The sequence below is a fragment of the Papio anubis genome, chromosome 5 (genome assembly GCF_008728515.1).
Source record: "Papio anubis isolate 15944 chromosome 5, Panubis1.0, whole genome shotgun sequence".
Classification (NCBI taxonomy): Eukaryota; Metazoa; Chordata; class Mammalia; order Primates; family Cercopithecidae; genus Papio; species Papio anubis.
The window spans coordinates 147890812-147911961 of record NC_044980.1 but is presented as its reverse complement, the minus strand read 5'-3'; the positions used below and the strand labels follow the sequence as shown (position 1 = coordinate 147911961).

The 21150-nt window shown below is 42.6% G+C and overlaps 1 long non-coding RNA gene across 1 annotated transcript in view; it reads right to left on the bottom strand.

Annotated features, from left to right (window-relative positions):
- Nucleotides 1-2883: 2883 nt before the first annotated feature.
- The window catches only part of LOC110743555, a 95866-nt gene continuing 77599 nt past the window's right edge, over nucleotides 2884-21150 (bottom strand). Inside the window, exon 3 of the long non-coding RNA XR_002522826.2 lies at nucleotides 2884-2902. This is a non-coding gene — a long non-coding RNA (uncharacterized LOC110743555). The remainder of the gene's footprint in view (nucleotides 2903-21150) is intronic.

Sequence of the window (21150 nt, the reverse complement as noted above, 5' to 3'; positions counted from 1 at the left end):
TGAGAAACCCCACCACGTCTATTTGAAATAGTGTTTCCATGGTAGAGTCTCCATACACAGCTCATTAATACTTCAGGAATTATAGTATCTAAGTTGCTTATTCCTCTAATCTCCTGGAGCCCAGGAACACTCTTGGGATAGATCAACAAATTATCAAGAGCCTCATTTTGCCTCTTCCACATAGGATGTTCCTTAATCTTTTCAGAGTCTCTTTTCACAGAAGATCCCTGAAATTTACTTTTAAAAAGTAAGACAATGTATATGCGTTTGTGTGTGCCTACACACACATGCATATATATACACACATGCATATATACACACAGAGATGTATGTACACACCAATACATATATACACACATGTACACATATACATGTGTACACAGTTTAAACCCAACTTCTAAGCATGGCTGTCATAGACTTTGAAATGGACCTCAGAAGTTATGATGCTTGAGAGCACCTAGAGGAAAACACTCAGTCAAGTAGGGGAGTAGGTGTCTTTGTACCCCTTGACCTCCACCTACCTCAATACCTACCCCAGACTTGGACATGGATTAGTGTCTGAGCAACCTGGAGATGGCAGAAGCTAGAAGTGGTTTTAAACAGTGCAGGAAGCTGATTTAGAGACCAGGCAAAAATAGGCAGTTTAGCAGGGGAATAGGACATTCGAGGCAGGAAATATAGCCCCATTCAGGTATGGAGAGGATGTGCAGCTTTCTGCATCTCAAGAGAAAACCTCTTCAGGGACGTGTTTGTTTAATGTGTGCCTCCCCTCACTGGAATGTCCATAAGGCTAGGAACCCTGGTGCATTGAATGAAATGTAACGGATTCATAATGAACTTTTTTTTTTTTTTTTTTTTTTTTTTTTTTTTTTTTTTTGAGACGGAGTCTCGCTCTGTCGCCCAGGCTGGAGTGCAGTGGCCGGATCTCGGCTCACTGCAAGCTCCGCCTCCCGGGTTCACGCCATTCTCCTGACTCAGCCTCCCGAGTAGCTGGGACTACAGGCGCCCGCCACCTCGCCCGGCTAGTTTTTTGTATTTTTTAGTAAGATGGGGTTTCACCGTGTTAGCCAGGATGGTCTCGATCTCCTGACCTCGTGATCCACCCATCTCGGCCGAAGGTCACTGCCAATAATGACCAAAGATGGACATCACTGAGGAGTGTGAAGACAAAAGGGAAAAATGGGAAGGGATTATTTGTAGGCACCACAGGCAGTTCTTCATACACCCATGAACACATGGGGACAAATTATGCAAGTTAGGAGGGGGCCAAGAGGTAGCCAGGAAGAAGTAGGTTATTGCCATTAACTGGTTCCCCTTGTACCACACGATAAAGGAGTCTATAGACGCAAACACTATCCAGGCTAATGTGGCCTTTTAGGTCCTTGGAAGACCATCTAGATTCCATGGTCAAATTATGAGATCATTTGAAACTGTGAGGAAATACTCTGAATACAATCCCAAGTAGGCACTGTATTCAACACCAAACCCAGGCAAAAAACCAGTTCCACTTGTCCACCCTATTTTCCTAAATAGTTGTTGCCAGGCTCACCACCCTATTAGGAAATTCAGGTGATGTGGACATCCATGTTTTCTCAACAATTCTGATGTATTGAGCTATAGCTCTGTGCTCCCTGCTGAGAAGGCAGTGCAAGTTATTTTGCCAAAGAAAATTCACTGTCCTGTATGTCAATGCATTGGCAACCTGGTCAGATGTAGTTAGGAATCCTTTCCTGGAGAATTTGAGCTTGGTGACTGTGAGTCTCACCATGAGTCCAGCCGAGGAGTCAATAATTTTCCTTCCATCCACAGCAGGACTTTCCACTAAATGTATTTTGAGCCCTCTAAGTGCTTAACCAGACAAAGGTAAGCCTTTGGAGGCCGGTGTACCAGCTTGGTGCTCAAAGCCTAAATATATGCACACTTTACAAGGAATATTCATCCAAAACTTCAAAGTTATTAACTCTCAAAATCCATAATATTAATAATGCTAGCTTTAGACATAGAGAACGAGGAGCGGAGGTCTTCACAGAGAAAGGAAGATTTAAAGATTCAGTACTTCCATTGATGATTGGATTAAGATCCCTTACTAAAGGGCATAAGGATCTCTCTCTCTCTCTCTCTCTCTCTCTCTCCTCTCTCTCTCCCTCTCTCCCCCCTCACCCCCACCAGTAAAATGGGCATAACAAAGCCTACCTCCCAGCATGGGTAAAAAGATTGAAATAATGTGTGAAAAAATTCTTATCAAGAGTATCTGGCATTTAGCAAGCACTCCATAAATATTAACAAATAAAAAGGAATATAACAGAATTCAAGCTAACCCAATAAATTCCTTCCCATACCCTAATAAAAATGACCTGGGCAGCTGGTGATATGCCAGTGTAAAGCACTTGGAGATTCCAAAAAATTGTTGAGTGGGGGAGAGCAGAATCCAGTGGTACCCTGGCTTTAATTATTCGGATGACCTCATGAGACTCACGGGCTGAGTCATCTAGGGACACAAGCCCACATAATGGAGTCAACGAATGGTACCCAAGCCCAGTGACAGAGGCCATGTGTCCTTGTGGAAGCCCTGCAGCAGTTTCCTCCTCTAGCCCTGCACAGGGCACAAAGAAAACACATTTCCACCTCTCCATTTACCAAAAAAGGACTAGAAAACCTCCTGTCTCCAAGGCCTCCTCTTCCTCAAAGACTTCTAGTTCCCCTCTTACAGACACTGCCACCTCCTCCTAGTAGTGCCAGTTCCTTGTCACTACAGCTCATGCTCACTGTAGAGTATAATATAGTGGTTACACATACCAGCTCTGGAGAGATGGGCCTGGCTCAAGTCTCAGATCTGCCAGCTTCTAGCCAAAGGATCCTGGGCAAGTCATCTAACTTTTCTGCACCTTCACTCATCATCTACCTGTAAAGTGGAGAGAAAAGTTAATATCCACTTCCTAAGGTTGCTTCAAGTATTCAACAAGATGATGAATAGAAGCTGTTAGCAAGGGTCTAGTATACAGCAAGGGCTCAATGAGTAATATCATCCCCGTCACTCTTTATTGAATCAGTGCAGGGCCAGAGTACCAACGAAGAGTCTAGATAGAGCCCGACAAACCTTAGTGGCCACAGTGGTAGGTAAGGGCAGGCACAATGGAACCTCCAAAATCACTCTTCTTGCCTGCTTCAGCAAGACAAACAGGGAAAGGCCCCTGTGCCTGCCAAAACTTTGCCTGGTAAATAATTGATATCCCACCGTGTGTTCTTTTATTCAGAAATGCCTTTGAAGTTTCCTCTCACCCTTGCCGCAGGGATTTGGGGGATGGGAAGGATGTGAGGGAAGGAACTGCAGAAGAGGAACAAGCAGTGTGTGATCAGGAAGATGGAAAAACCAAAGCCATTTCTGCTACAAGTTCAAGTCTGAAGTCAATAATTGTAACTTTTAATCAAGCAAGGATTCCTAGCAGCCAAGTGCCAAAAAAAGGGAAGATCAGGAAGAATTCAAAAGCGATTCCTAGTAACAGCTGTGGGTGCTAGACCGACAGCTCCCTCCTGGGGAGGTGACAGTTGGTGAAAACAGTCTGCGGCAGGCAGGAGTTTACCTGGGCGAGAGCAGCCAGCAAGCCTCACAGGGACTAATTATGAAAATATGATTACAATGGATTAGTAATCTTGTCAATCAAAGCCACATGCCAGGTAGCACCTGGCAGTGGGTGAAAATGCCACTGGACAGAACAACGTGATGCTGTGGTTTTTTGAACAAAACGTTCTTCCCCAGGAGGGAAGGCCTTCCGGGGTCCAGGGGATGAGAACATGCAGGAGAGGCACTCACAGGCCCTCTGGGGAGGGGTGGGTGGGATGCTCAGCAGGACGGCCCTAGCATGTCTGCAATCAAAATTCTGCTTGGCGTCCCTTTATTGCTACCCATGAGAATTAGTCCAAAGCTTGCTTCCTGTATTACATAAGCCTGAACAGAAATTAGTATTATCTTCCCATGGCAGTCAAGGAGAAGTAAACAGATTTTAAGAAATGCTGGTAATTGTAATAATAATAACCACAAATACCTTTCCCTGAACACATAAAGTGTGCCTAGTTTGGTGTCCAGCATTTTACAATCTTTATCTCACTTAATCCTTATAAAACCCTGTGAGACGGAGTTATTATTCTCTATGAGCAGACAGAAACTCATGTATGTTTTGAATTGACCAACATCACACCATGAGAAAAGCAGATCAGCCCAACTCCAGAGCTTACTCCATCATCACCAGGTTCTGTTGCAAAATGGTAACCCAAAACCTGAACTCTTCCCCCTCCCTTGAATGCAGTCACAAAATATCCTGTGTCACAGTGACAAACATGAAAAAATGAAAGGCCAGAGTCCAGAGGGCAAGAGGCATAATTAAGAATCAGAAATATGTTTCTTTTTTGTTTTGTTTTGAGACAGAGTCTCATTCTGTCACCCAGGCTGGAATGCAGTGGCGCAATCTCAGCTCACTGCAACCTCTGACTCCCGGGTTCAAGCGATTCTCCTGCCTCAGCCTCCCACGTAGCTGGGATTACAGACACGCACCACCATCCCCAGCTAATTTTTGTGTTTTTAATAGAGGTGGGGTTTCACCATGTTGGCCAGGCTTGTCTTGAACTCCTGACCTTAGGTGATCCACCCACCTCGGCCTCCCAAAGTGCTGGGATTACAGACTTGAGCCACCACACCTGGCCAGAACTACATTTCTTAATAAGAACTACTTTTGATTGAGCATTTTCTATGTCTTGTCATTGAATTTGTTAAATTCAGTTTAACCTAAAGCTGCCTCCTTAACATATTTCAACCTAAAGTTTTCTCCATGTGTCGTAGTAAACTGTAACACTGTAACCTAACTGGATGTGTAAACCGACTGCAACCCACTCTTGTGCCAATCACTAAGTTTTGGCCAATCAAAGATGGCCAGCTGTTTAAACAGGGTTCAAATAAGGCAAATACTGACCTGTAACCAATCCAGCTATTTCTGTACCTCATTCCCATTTTCTGTAAGTCATTTTCCTTTTTCTGTCCATAAATCTTCTTCCACCCTAGAGCTATACTGGAGTCTTTCTGAGCCTACTCTGGCTCGAAGGCTGCCCAATTTGAGAATCATTTTTTGGTCAATTAAACTCTGCTATAGTTCATTTGTCGAAGATTTTTCTTTTAACAGATTAAATGCTTTAGTTGTATTTTGATATTAAATCCCTGATGTAAATGTACAAAGGAGGTATTATTATTCTACTTTCCAGATGAGAAAATGGAAATCTCAGAAAAGTTGGAGAAATTGCCCAAATGCCATAGAGCTGACAAGAGTCAGAAGAAGAACTCTAGACCAGGCTGCTCTGATCCCTGAGCTCGGCTTCTCAAGTTCGCTCTGTCCTGTGAGACACATGTGGGAGCTTTAACAAATCCTCATCAACCCTCACCCTGAACTTGTATGCAGAGCAGTCCACTAGAGACTCATCAGTTCATGCTTTACCTTCCCCCTCCACAAATAGGGATAACATTTGTCAAGCCATTTGGGGTGGGGAGACACAATTCTGTCCAAATTCATAGAATTACATTTGTGAAAATTGTTAGCGAAAAATTCTACAATGACCTAGATTTCATTCATTACTTCTCAATGCTAAAGGATCAGAATGAAGAAGAAAACAGATCTGTTTTCTAACTTATGATTGTTAGCATATGAAAAATGGAGGCATACTCAGCTAAAATTTGAAAAAAATGAAAATGTTTCTATAACACTGTTACAGCCAAACCCCCCCCCCCCCCCCCAAAAAAAAAAAAATAGTACTTCAGTGGAACATGGCTTGGGCTGCCATCTTTGCTTTACTCACTTCTTTAAAGCACTTACTATCCACCACAGTGATTTTTTATTTAGATGGTTTACAAACCTCCACCACTCCCCTGCGGGCAAGGGCTCAGTTTATAAATCATGTCTTGTGCATCTCTGTGTCCCAGCCCTGAGCACAGAGGCTGGTATGGTGCTGAGCAGTTATTCAGCCCAGCATTGTATTATGGGTTCCCTCTAGCTAATCCTATGTGGAAGCAGAGAGATAAAAGGATCTCTTCTCTTCCTTTTAAGGATTGACATCCCCCAGTCCTGGGGAGAAATTGATATAGGTGATGTATAAGAGGTATTCACCCCTCAGACTTACACTCCTTCTCACTGACCTGGAAGAAACAAACCTTTACAAAAAAAACAAACAACAACAACAACAAAGACACCGTGGGCACACTGGCCTTTTGCAGTGACGGATGACGTTGTCAGAAACTTGATAGGTAGCATGAACCGCCATGAAAAAGGATCTACACATAAAGTACACAACGAAATAAGGGGAGTACACTCCAGCAACATTGATAGATTCCCCCATTTCAAAGATGCCACTCCCAGTGTATATGCCACAAGCACAAAGACCGAAGAAAGAGAATTCTTATAAAGAGAGCTGATGAATGAATACTAATGCCTTGAATGAGACATGTGAATCCTGGGAATCAGAGGCTAAGTCTGTTGACAAACTCAGCAGATGCAGGAATGTGCCCATAGCTCAAAAACAGCCTTGATCCTCAATGTCTTCTCAGTGAACAGCATCTGGTTGGCCTTGAATATATGATTCACTATGTGAACCTAACTATTTCTGTACCTCCTCGTAAGCCTGCAGGATGAAACCATTGTGTTTCAGGGAGGGAAGGGGGAAAAAAAAGAAAGAAATCCTTAAGAGAGCTGAATCATCCCTTTGCAATATGCTGGTACCTTATCCAGACAGCAACTTCAAAAACAAGGGTGCTTTAAGAAAAGAGAACCCTCTTTGAGTTATGAAGAGATGAAAATCATGTTGTTCTTTAGGTCAAAGGATATGACTCGTGAGATTTCCTGGCAGTACGTAAAGCAGCTAAGTAGCTTCTTCTTTCCTCCAGGAGGAGGTCCTCCACCCCGTGAATGGCCTTTAACTCTCTGCCTAAAAGCATTGCCACCATTCACCCCTCACTGTCCTGAATGATGGCCCAGGTGCAGTCTTGCCATCACACCTCTATTCATATTATCATCATCTCCTGGACTCCTTTCCATTCCGGGAAAATCTCAGCTATGTATCAAAACCATATCAGATGCTTCCTTCCCAAATGTCTTAATCCACATAATCTCTTTTCTCTTGGAGTTACTGTTTAGGCTCTTAATCCTCCGGTGGGTGCCCCTGTGATTTAATTTTTCCCTGTGTCCACGTATTTAATCAACCCAACAAGATAAGAAAATCAATAGCTGATATTTACTGAGCACTTCATATATTTTGAGACATTAAACTAAATCTTTACAAGCACTATCACATTTATTCCTCACAATCAACCCATGTGGTAGCATCTGCTATTATGTCCATGTTGCAGATGAGGAAAACCGAGGCACAGAAAGGTTGAGTGTCTTGCTCAAAGTCACACTACCAGGCATGAGTCTGGGCCTGTCTGCCCCCAGATCTTGTAATTTTAACCATCATAATGATCACAGCCTATAATCCTCCTGGATCTCCCACAGTACTTTATACTGTTCTACATTTCATTCATTCTTAGTGAGAGAAACTTTAGAATTACCTACATTTTACTCATGACTTCACAACACTATTCACTTATCCAACATTCGTTGAGAATTTTCCATGTACCAGGCACTGTGCTAGGTCCTGGCACATGGAAATATGATGTAATATGATGATGAACAAGACACAGCCCCCGCCCTCCAGGAGCTCATAGTCACAGAGTAGGGGCTCAGTAACTATTGAAATCAAATTACCATAAGTAAAAGCCAATTACTGATAGCCTTAACCAGGTATGTGTGCAGTGGCCTCTTAGCTAAAGGAAGCATTAAGCTGTAGGAAGACCACTGGACTGCTAGGCAAGAGTGCTGAGGTTTCCCTGAACTGCCAATAATATGCCGTGTGACATCCAGCAAGGGATACCTTGTCTATCAGCTCACATATAAAATTGAGAGGCTGGACAGCATCAGTGAACTCACAACTTGCCCTACCATCAGAATCACCTATTCAATGATTTTTTTTATTGCCGAATAAGTATCTGGGGAGATGGATTAGGGAATGAATGACTGACTTGGCTGATCTATTGTGAGATTTGGAACAACCAAGGCAGAAGGAGGGTCTCTTCAACCATTGCCCCTTAATGAGGTCCAGTTGATCTTTGTTATTCACAGACTTTATAGAGAGAAATTTGCTTACCCACTAAAATGTACTTGTAACTTCAAAATCAATACAGTGGCACTTTCACAGTCATTCAAAGACATGCTTACAGTGACAAAAAAAAATTTAAGTTGCCCAAGGTACATGATTCCAGCAGAGGTCAGACAAAGAGATGCTCTCGGAACTCAGAATGTGATGGGGCATTTTGGCATGCTGAGTACTTTGAACTGAAGGACATTGGAAGGGTCAGCAAGTTCTCTCTAACTTTCTCCTGCCCTTCTGTCTCCCATCCCTCTTATAAATTATATACATCTCAGAGCCTCAGTTTCCTCTTATAGAATATAGGGGTAATATCTGCCCTGAACAATTGTTATGAAGATTAAATGGGATTGCATTAGTCAGGTCCTCTGAGAAGTAGATGTCAAGTCAGAATTAAAGTACAAGAAATTTATTATGATGGGGAATGTTGCTTGATGAGTAAAGAGTTTCTGTTTGGGGTGAAGAAAAGAATTTAGCAATAGATAGTGGTGATGGTTGTATGACTTTGTCAGTGTAACTACAGCACTGAATTCTGCACTTAAAAATGGTTCAACTGGCAAACGTTATGTTTTACATATGTTGCCATAATTGGTAAGAAAGCAATTTGTAAAGGGAATTACCCACGAAGTAAAATGGAAAGGGACTCACTGGGATAGGGTGGGAGAGCCATCAGACTATGATGCAGATCTGACCCCAAGCGAAGGAGAGAGGAGAGGAAGGAAGGAAGTGTGTTGGGAAAGTTTCAGACTGCAGTGCAATTCTAAGGAAAGTTCAGCAAGGCCATTGGTGGGACCATTGTCTCCCAGGAAGAGGCTTCCATAGTATCCCTGCCATGCTCAGTCACTGCCTGGGAGCAGCCTTCGGAAAGTATGTCATTGGCAAAGAGACACTAATGGATTTCAGCGCACAGAAGCTAGGGCCATTAGTCAAGTACGTTCCCCGCAGATGGGAATCTGAAAAGCACATTCTTACAGCTGCCCCAGGGGTCATGCATGTCAAGAAACTTATCACCCTGAAAAGATGGTGGAGAATAAAAGTAGTGGTGATTTCTGTACCAGCCATCAAAATCACCACCACTGTCATCAAGTATCAGCACTATAATCTTTATCTCAGTAAAAGTTTGTTCAAAGTCACATACAACCCACTTTAATTAAATCATTTCCATTTTGTGCTAGTTGTAATAAGTCTTGTTGATTATGATACTCATCCAGACAGTTTAAACTACATTGTAAACATCAGAATGCTTAAACCTCTTTATCTCCCACAGGTGCAGGAGGAGAGTAAGCTATGACTCAAAAGTAACACATGAGTCCTGGGTTGAATGGAACCTAGGCAGAGACTTCAAATCCCACAGCCTTCTACTGCTTTATATACATGGTGTTGGCCTCTGCTGGCTTGGGGATTGCCATATTACTCATCTATCATCTGCCTATATCAGTTCAGCACCTATAGGTAAAGTAACCAGAAGACAGAAGTCAGCATGGGCTTTCTTTCAACGAAAGTAAACCAGTATTCCATGGTGTATATGTGCCACATTTTCTTTATCCAATCTACCATTGATGGGCATTTAGGTTGATTCCATGTCTTTGCTATTGTAAATAATGCTGCAATAAACATACATGTGCATGTGCCTTTATAATGAATGATGTATTTTCCTTTGGGCATAAACCTGGTAATAGGATTGCTGGGTTGAGTAGCACTTCTGTCCTTAGGTCTTTGAGGAATCGCCACACTGTCTTCCACAATGGCTGAACCAATTTACACTTCCACCAACAGTGTAAAAGCATTCCTTTTTCTCCACAGCTTCGCCAGCAGCTGTTTTTTTTTTGTTGTTGTTGTTGTTGTTTTTTGACTTTTTAATGATAGCCATTATAACTGGTGTTAGATAATATCCCATTGTGGTTTGCAGGGACATGGATGGAGTTGGAGGCCATTATACTTAGCAAACTTATGCAGGAACAGAAAACCAAATACCACGTGTTCTCACTTATGAGGGTGAGCTAAATGATAAGAACACATGGACACATAGAAGGGAACAACACACACAGGGGGCTTTCAGAGGGTGAAGGGTAGGATGAGAGAGAGGATTAGGAAAAGTAACTAATGGGTACTAGGCTTAATACCTGGGTGATGAAATAATCTGTATAACAAACCCCAATGACACAAGTTTACCTATATAATAAACCTGCACTTGTACCCCATAATTTACAATGAAAATTTTTTTAAAAAAAGACATCTTGGTTGCTTCTGAGTTTTCGAATTTTTTAAATAAAGCTATTCTAAACAACAATAACAACAAAAGTAAACCAGGAAGCAGTTTCAAAACAGATAATCCCAACTTGCTGTTCATGGAAGCAAGATTATAACCTTACAATGCCCCATTTAGACACTTAAGGTGATTCCTTTGCCTGAAGACAATACATGTCTCCTTGCCATATTCCCTTCAGAAAGAAGACTGTGATACTTGATCAAATGTAATGGGGAAGAAATCCTTTCTCTGTCTTCCCATAAGGAGAAGTTTGTCAATTTTGTGTAAAAGGCAGAGCAAATGACTAGGAGAAAAAGGTAGACAGAAAAAGGTAGGCTTAGACAGCATTTTCAATTTTGAAACTGTTGTCTTTCCCCAGTAATTTAATTAGGTGATTCCTTTGTCTTTTATCTATTCCTTAGGAGAAAAATGAATCTATGAGGATAGAGTAAAATCTTCAGTAATACAGGTGGATGCTCATTTCTATTGCTATTCTTTCCACCAAGTAAAAGCTGTTGCTTGTCTTCCCATTATGACTCCCCTTGCTCCTCCCCCTTCTTATGAAATACCCATCTCCCTTGCCAAGGGGGTTAGGTCCTTGACTGGCCAAAGGCACAGTCATATCACTCAAGCAGGTCAATGCGAGTCCCTCCCTGGTATGTTTACAGACAAAGGGAAGAGTAGGAGAAACACAGAGCTTTCTCTTTCCTCTAAGGTAACTACCCTTGGATTATTTACCATTATACTACTTTGGATTATTTCCCTTTACCACCTGAAGAAAAACCATATGGTTTTTCATGTAAAAACCAAAATGACACAAAGTAGAGATGGAAGAAAAAATAGAGAAAAAGAGAAAGATTAGTTCGTCCTGATGACACTTGAATTATTGGTTTTATCATCCCAAAGTCTTTCTGACACTAACAGATGAGCTGTACCATGTAAGATGTCAAGGAAAAGAAAGACTACCAGATAAGATACCTGAGGACAAATGTCCCTGATTAGGGAAGAGGGTTACATGTGTGGAATGTATTCCCTGTATCTCCTGATAATTGCCCCTCTGCTTGTGATAGAATGCATTGGCAGAGAGAAGGGAGGGGACTAAGGTGCTTCAGGACTGAGAAATGCATTGCAATGTGGAGAAAGACATAAGCTATATAAAAGTTGGTCAATAGTTACTCCTTTGAGATGAATTAGAAATCTAACACTGCCCAGTCCATTGGTACAAGTGGAAATAATGAGGACAGTTAAGTTTCTTAAAGATTCTGCAAACCAGACTGGCCCTGAGGTAGGTCAGACTTATCAAGAGAGCCCAAGTCAAGTAGAATGATCAATCAATTGTGATCACAAGAAGCTGTGAATTCCAAAATTCTTAAAACCAGGATTCAAGGTAACAAGTCAAAATAGGAGGCTGATGCAGGGGCTCAAAGGCAGAAAACTATTGCTCACCCCTTCTCCTATGAAGATAGCACCTGGCAACCAGTTGTCCATTTGAATTATTTGATCTATAAGGCAGGTGCAGAATGATTAAGGAGGTTTTCAGCTCTCCAGGTAGGGAGGGAAGTAGAACCTTAGCAGTCAGCTGTCTTCATTCTCACCCCAAGCAGGATATGGTACACAAAACCAATGCTGTGCTGAGCAGTGTGGGCGGAAGAAGGTCAGAATTGTGCCATGCTGAGCACTCAGGTGTAGCCAACCTAGTGGTTCTGGTGCAGGTGCAGCTAGAAGAGACACACACTCCAGGAGCCCCTCAAGGAAGATGGCCGCGCCCACTTTCTATCCCTCTCTCTCCAGAGTGATCACCTGCTTTGGAGCTGGCGGCATCCTTGGGACAGAAAATTGTCCTGCCCTGCCTGCTGGTTACATTGGATGACACCATCTGCTACAAAGCCAACTCCAAAAATAGAACCCAGACCTTGTCTGGAAAATGTGGGCTAGACAGCACACCATCAAATAATGCAGTTATAGGAACCAAGAGATCTGGTCCAATTGTTGGAACACAAACCCCATCCTGCTCTCCATTCCAACACTAGCTCTGCTATTTATCATCACAAAGCCATTATCTTGATTACCCCACAGGTGCCTTGTAGGTCACAAGAGGAAATGATGAAACATCCCAATTTTCATAGTTATCCAAGTATAAAAATATCTTTCCTGAGCAATCTGAAAGGTATGATTTCTTACAGGTTGCACAAGCATATGAAACTCATGAAGAATGGACTTGCTTCCTTTCCTTTGAACCCCTACTGCTTTCCCTGCTCTGGGTCAGAGAAAAGCGCTGTAGGAGAGAGACAAAACATGCCTGATGGGATCTACCACCAGTCCATGCTGGCCCAGCTCTCCTGGGTCCTCACTGCTTTTGGCAATGCAAGGATCTCCTTATTCACCATCAGACCACAAGGAGGGATGTCTTTACCTTGAATCCAAATCGTGCTTCTATTTGCAACTCCTCTAAACCACTCACATTTTTTTCAAGCCTTCACCATGATCTTATCCTTTTACTCTGAATGCAAGACCTTCTTCCAAGACCATCCAATACAAGCTTCCTTATCTCACAGCTGCCCCTACTTCACTCTTCCCTTTGCCATCATCCTACCTACCTCCTACTCACCTCCCTAAGACAGTCAGCACTGTAGCCTCTCAACTATGCTCATTCTCCAGCCCCTCCCCATATCCCATCCATCCTGAAAGCTGCCTGCCAGGTTAATACTATTACAGCACCTCTTTGATCATTTCATACACATACTCAATTTCTTTGGCTCCTGATTACCTAAAGAAAGAATTTCTTAGTAGCTCGACACTCAAAGCCTTAACCACAACCTGCCTTTTCAGAACTGCATCCCATTGTTCCCCCATAGAGAGCTTGCTTCAGTCACACCTTGCACTTCCTTGCATCTCAACCTTTGCTGAAGCCATTTCTGTCACCTAGAGCGCTCTCTCTCCTCATTGCCAACTATTCCAGTCCTCCCTCCCCACCCCTACGATCCAGATTATATGCCACTGACTATATGAAGCAGTCCCTGTCTCCTCTGTGCTCCTGGAGCTCTTTGCAACATTGTGGATTTATACATGAGCAGATAATTACCAAGAGGTGTCCACATAACAGACACCATGTTATGTACTAGGATCATAGAAGTAACAAAGATAGAGTGTTGGGGTGGGGTGGACAGTAAATAGGCACTATCATAATATAGTAAGGAGTAAGACAAGGGCAAATACAGGATGTTATGGGATCCACATATGTGATCTCATTGAGTCTTGTTGGGTTCGGGTGTGGTTGAGGGTCAAGATTTCCTGGAGGAAATGACATACATACATCTAAGTTGAGTCCTTCAGGAGAAGTGGGAGTTACCCAAATGAAGAAGTGGAGAAATGAAAGACAAGTTTAGGCAGATAAAGAATGGTCTATTCAAGAAATCATACATTTGATGGTTCAGTGTAGCTGGAGCAGATAATTCAAAAAGATGCTGAAGTGATGTGAGAGAAGGCTGAAAGGGGAAACAGAAATCAGCTCATAAAGAGGCTTGTGGACCATATGAAAGAGTTAGGACTTGATCCTGAGGACACCAGGGAGCAGCTGAGGAATTATCCAGGAGTAACTGGCCCTTCTTGGGTGTGGTAAAACCTTTCTGCAAACAGTGTGGATTAAGAGATCAAACTACTGGAGTAATGTAGACAAAAGGTGAAGGTGGCCTCCACTAACAGTTTTGTAATGATAGGAGTGAGCTGCTTTGAGAGCTATTAAGGAGGTAGAACCACCATGATAAGCCATTGATTAGGTGAAGGTAGGGGTAGGAGTAAAGAGTGATGCTCAGGTTTCTGGCTTGGGCAACTGTTTGGGTGGGAGTACCATTTACTGAGATGAGGGAAATGGGTAGGAACAGTTTGGAAAGACTTAATAAAACGTCTTTGGAATTTTCAAAGCATGATGTCCAATTAGCCCATGCTTAGATAGAAGGGGATAGAGTTGAAAAGAATAACCTGGGCTTAAGTTTTCAATTTTGGAATAATCAGCTATAGGTAAATGGTAATTAAGGCACTACAAATAGAGTGAATCAACCTGGAAGAAGTGTAGAGCATGAGGATAAATGAGGGCCATGATGAATGCAGATATTTAAAGGATACACAGGGGGAAAGTTTCAGAAATAAGACAGGAAAGAGGAAGCCTGAGATCCAGAAGGAATACCCAGAGAAGGTGATGCCATGCAGGCCAAGGAAAGAGAATTTCAAGGAGAGACTTCTAAAAGTCAAGCAAAACAAGGGCAGGCATTCATCCTTTGGATTTAGTCACAAAGAGGTCACAGATGACCGTGGAGAAAGTGTTTTCCATGGAATGGTGGAATCAGATCCCAGTTGTGCTGTTATGATGCATATATGCAGCTTGACACAAGTTAGTCTACAAGTCTCCTAGCGCTCCTTCAAGAACCCCAGCTATGACTGAGGGGCCACAGAACCTCCACCTGTGCACCTTACACAGCCTCCTCATACACAGAAATCACTCAATAAGCACTTGTGGGAAATAAATGCAAATTGATATCCCCACTTTTAACAACTTCATTTGGAAGCCTAGTAAAAGTTACTGGAGAGAGGAGAGGAAAAGATACTTACATCTGCTCACTGACCTGTGTGGCATTTGTCTATCTCTCCCACCGATTTCCAGGCGTTAAATTAATTATGGCTTTTCTTCCCATCTCTACTCCTGGGTCAATAGACAAGGCCTTTCTGGTCTAATTAGACTCTAAAATGAGCTCTAGATGCTTAAGGAAGAGCCTAGGCCGAGGAATCCAAACCACCCTCCTTTCTTCTATCTAGTCCTGTTTAGTCGATGCCACAAAAAAATTAGGCTGGTTTTGCATCTGGTTATTTCTGCCTGGGCCCTTTGTGATCTGTCTCAGAGGGTGACCACTCATCACTCAAATGACACAGAGGAGATCCACACCAGCAACAGTCCAAGTAGCCAGCATTTATTAAGCATTTCCTACGGGCCAGAGATAGCATGCAGATGTTCCTACAGAACTTCTTCAATCATATCACAGTTCTGTTCAAAATCCTCACTGGCTCCACATTGTCCAAAGGATAAATGTAATTTGCATCTAATTCTTATTTAATGTCTTTAATTCATTCAAAACTAAGCAAAACAAAGGGATATATTAGGTTAAAAGGCTACTATTAGGCCAGGTGTGGTGGCTCACACCTTGTAATTCTTGCATTTGGGAGACCAAGGCAGGAGGATAGTTGAGGCCAGGAGATTGTAGACCAACATGGCAAGACCCTACCTCTATGTAATACAAAGAAAAAAGCTACTATGAGATTGCAGGAACACATTTGGGCTAAAAGTTACCTCTTGTTTGTTCCTCCAACAAGGTCATTCTAAAAGAGTGTCCTCTCTGATTAAATAAAACAGCAAATATATATATATATATTTTCTTTCCCCTGGAGTAATCAATTTGTTAATTATGGCAACAACCACATTCTATTACTATTGGAGCTCATTCTCATGAGAGATTACACAAATAGTCTTCAGTGCAAATCACCTTACAAAGGGAAGACATCACTTAAAACTGTAAGCCTAAACATCAGGGGGAAATGGAAGTATTTCACAGGTGATGCCAAGCATTAGCTATTATTGTGGATTATTTAGCGGTCTCACACCAGGGGAGCAGAAAACTGTACATGGTGAGAAATACTCAGAATTAAGAATTTGTTTCTTCACCATTTGTACCAGCTATCAATTTATTGCCTTTCTACTCCGAAATCACCCAGCATTGCCTGCTCTGTGAAAATGAGGTTTAGTCCTTTAAATAACTCATTCGCCAGCTGGCATAATGCTACACTTTGTCCATGGAGGATGCTGAAGAGACATTTGAGCTGGAAGGGTTTTTCTCCATTGAGGGCAGGCTTCTGCAGCACAGGTGGCTTCCCATGCCCAGTTCCTGCTGTGCGAGCAGCTTCTTCAGTGTCTGGCTTCTGCAGCATGCACGGCTTCTCTCAGCATCCAGCTCCTGCAGTGCAGGCAGCTTCCTGAGCACTAAGCTTATGAAGTGCATAGTAGTTAGTAGTACTTGGGAAGTTTACAGTAGAGTGCTCTACTATAGCAGAGTAGGGAGACGCTTCTCTGTAACAGTTTTCCTTAGTACCTTAGGACACATTGCCTACAAGCTCCAAAGGGCAGATTCTAGCAAGGTCCACCAGTGCAGCACCCCAACAACATCTCTGCCATTCAGTAAGTCACAGCACTGTCCTCTCCAACAAGGACTGGGTCTCAGCCTAGAGGGTCTCTTCCTGTGATGCTCTGTCTCAGTTGTATGGGTAGTGGTTGGCTGCACCTTATGTCTGATATTCCTATCTTCTTTAGAGCTCTCTTTTCTTCTTACTAGTCAATCCCTCATGACTTTAACCCCTGTAACAGTAAATTATTTATATTAAACTCTCCTTACTCAAGTTACCGTATGACTGCTGTCTCCTGATCGGTCCCTGATTGACATACTGTTGCATATGCACAGACACACACATACACACACACACACATACACACAATGACTTATAAACTGTAAAATGTGTACAAACTGTTTTTAAACCCTCCAGCCCCCAGCTCCCAAAATCAAACTTTTGCTAGGCTAGAGATGAACATACTAAATTATTTTACCCTCATAATACCCCTAAAAGCTGGTATTTTTAATCCCAGTTTTATAGATGGGGAACTGACGTATTGAGTGGTTAGATAACTTACCCAAGTTCCCAACACCATATAGAATATTTTATACATTAGTAGCACCAAGACTGTGCTATGCAGAACTCCTATTAATCTCAGTAGGGAAGGCACCATGCTCAAGTGGCCAAAGAAGAGACCCAGAGCCAGCAAATGAGACATGGGGTTTTATTGGGGGCTTCAATACAGGGGAAAGAGTCCAGTAGTGGTGGGCTGGATACGAGAACTGCCTTACATACAGAAACGGTCTAGGGGTAGTGGCCTGCACAAGATATCCACCTTACATACAGTCCAATGGTGGAAGGCTAGACAACATAACCACAGGGCCCAATGGCAGTGGGTTAGGCAGGAAAACCACAACTGCCTGCAAAAAGCATGAAGTTTATATACAGCATTTTCACTTAACACCATCCCCTTAATGACCTCCACCTGGCAACCTTCATTTAACCCAAAACCCAGGGCCTCAATCCCCTGTACAGCCCGTGTTTCACAAGATGGGCTGGGGGCTTAGATGTTTATCATACATAAGGAATGAATCTCCAGGCTGGCCATTCCAAGAATCCCTAGCTCAGAGCACACATTCAGGTGCATCTGAATACGGGGTGATTCTAAGGGTATGCTTGGATTATTGTTATCAGGTGCGTTTATGCAACACACTGAGAACTATATCTTTCTAAAACTGGAGAAGTTATTTACCTAAGATTAAGGATCGTTCTGACTTGTTTTTTCTTTTTTTTTTTTTTTTTTTTTTTTTTGTCTTTTTTCTTTTTTTGAGACAGAGTCTCACTCTTGTTGCTCAGGATGGAGTGCAGTAGCACAATCTCGGCTCACTGCAACCCCCGCCTCCCAGGTTCAAGCGATTCCCCTGCCTTAGCCTCTCCAGTAGCTGGGATGACACGCACATGTCACCATGCCCAGCTAATTTTTGTATTTTCAGTAGAGACAGGGTTTCTCCATGTTAGCTAGGCTGGTCTTGAACTCCTGACCTCAAGTGATCCGCCCCCTGCCGCCTCAGCCTCCCAAAATGCTAGGATTACAGGTATGCTTAACTTCTCTCTTAAAAGTCAGGATTCAAACCCAGGTTGATTCAGAAACACACACTCTCAACTGCTGTAATACACACACAACCTTGATGCTCCAACATTGTATTGCTATGTGATGGAGAGTGTGGGGGTAAAAATAATTCCAATAGAGACTTCAAGCTTGCCCTGGACTTCTGGGAAATAAACCCTTCATAAAATTCTACCCACGTCAAACTTCGTGGCTGCTGCAGTGAAAGAGGCATAGCCAGAGACCAGCAACTGAGGAAGGAGAGATGATGTCAATCAAGCATCTTTTCTGTGTTTATGTTGATATCCAATATCAAATTAGCAGCCAGCATTTTCAATACAGGGGACAATTAGTAGCAATATGACTGACAGATGTGTCTCTTCAAAACTGGGTAAGATATTTACCTAAGATTAAGGGCCATTCTCAATTTCTTTTTCCCTAGCCTCTCTCTTAAAAAAAAAAAAATTTAAAATCCACCTGCAAAGCATTTGTTGGAGAATTTTTAATGACTTATTAAATCCCAAATCATTATCAAAAAGACTCGCATCTGCAAAGGCTTAAATATTGTAATCCATTCTCCTCTCTCTAGAACTCACATTAACCCCCAAAAGAGTGGTGCCAACAGATAAACAGAGGAAAAGCCAAACAAACATGAATGTTTTAAAGCAAAATCCTTCCTTGGAAAAATAGCTACATCTTTTTATTTCAGTTAAGTCCTGGCTTAGAAGTCTGTTTTGCTTGAATCAAAGAGCAAGGTGGGCTGCCAACACTGACTTCCCGGTGCCTACTGGAGGAAGTCCAACCCCACAGGCCAGAACTCAAGGCCTTTAGAGACTAGCTTTGCCTTATTGGCGTAGATGCATCTTCTCCACGCCCAAGGCTAAGATTCAGCCAGGACTCACAGGACTAGCTCCTCCACTTACTAAAATATAGCAGTACTTTTGTACTAGCCCCTCCCCCATGACCTCACTACCTCACCCATCCTTCCACCATCCAGCAACTAATGGGGTAAATGCTGGCACAACCAAGAGAACTCTAGGGCCTGTTCCAGGCCTATGCCAACATAAGTCCTTGGTCATCAGTGTTTCTGCCAATCAGCCCCCAAAACTCCTGCTGGTTGTGTGGTCTTTGCCAGAGTAGTTGAGAACCCCAACAGAGGAAAGGGCATTCCTGACACTGGCATCTGTTACGGACATTCTGGTGGACAAATACATGATACCCACGTAGACCCCTGAGGCTGTGATCTTTCACTACCAGCCTGCTCTTCTGGGGTCGATCTCATGCAGCTACTGGTGGTAACTGCAGCCTCTGGGGACTTCAGCTATGAGACATTATGGGTTCAACAAAGAAAATGGAAAAGCAGGAAGGTTGGCGGTAAGAAGGCCCATCCTATATACCAGCCAAGAACTATGGGTTTTGTCCATCCAGTGGATTCTAGTAGGCCCTCCAGCAACAGAAGTGAGACTATAAATAACATAACCCAAGGCAGTGGTTTAGGTCAGGTGGCATCCTAGGCATGGGCCCCTAGGAATTTCACCTTTCATTTAATGGAATGCGTTGTTAAAACCTTCTGGATTCTTACCCATCATAGGCAATAACAACATTAATTGTATTCATAAAAATGAGAATTATCACATATACAGCATGAACCATGCTAAAGGCATATTAACTTATTTGAGTACTATAAACATCAATATAATTATCCCCATTTTACAGATAAATAAAACTGAGGCACAGAAAAATTATTTAAATTTAAGATACAGAACCAAATTTGAACCAGGCATTCCAGAAATAGGGCTGTGTTTCCTCTCTTCTAGCCTGAAGGATTAAGGCCTAATCAAAGATGACATTCCAAAAAACTGTTTTTGTGACACATTTCATAATAGAGATATTGAATATTTTAAAGCTGCAGAAAGAACTATTAATATAAGAGCTGGGAAATCTTGAGTGTAACTGGTGTGAGTTCAGCAGATGCCGAGATTATTTAACCCCATGAACATTACTGGGAGAGTCATTGCAAGGGTTTGATGCAGTTCCCCATGTCAAATTATGACTCAAATACGGGCATCGTTTAGCTAGGGATAGATCAAATGAAGGATCCCAATAATTTGTCAAATTAAAAAATTGTATGGAAGTGATTAGAATAATATCATGATTGATTTTTACTAAAAACTACATCGCTTGGCAAACAGTTTTATAATATAAATGTGATTTAGCAATATGTGAAAATCAAGGTCATATGTTACTTATTTTTGTTTACATTAATGTATTACCACCACATCAACAAATGTGTTTTCATTCCAACCCTATCCATGCCCCAACATCATATTCCCCACCAAGTCAAACTGGTCTATGCGTGTTACTAGCCTTCATTCCTGCGACAACCCCACCAGCCCCAAAACATCCACTTCTTTTTTTAGATGGAGTCTCACTCTGTTGCCCCAGCTGGAGTGCAGTGGCATGATCTCGGTTCACTGCAACCTCTGCCTCCTGGGTTCAAGCAATTCTCCTGCCTCAGCCTGCTGAGTAGCTGGGATTACAGATATGTGCCACCACGCCCAGCTAATTTTTGTATTTTTAGTAGAGATGGGGTTTCACCATGTTGTTCAGGCTGATCTCAAAGTTTTGACCTCGTGATCCACCCGCCTCAGCCTCCCAAAGTGCTGGGATTACAGGTGAGCCACCACACCCGGCCCCACCCACTTTTTTCATCCACTCAGATCAGTTCCTCAAAGACATCCCTAAAGCGCTTCCCTTGAGTTCTACCTAACCTCTCTTCATCTTAACTGCCTGTAGTGGGTTGAATAGTGTTCTCCAAAATTCGTGTCTACCTGGAACCACAGAATGTGACCTTATTGGAAAACAGGGTCTTTGCAGATATAGTTCATTAAGACAAAGTCATACTGGATTAGGGTGGGCCCAGAATCCA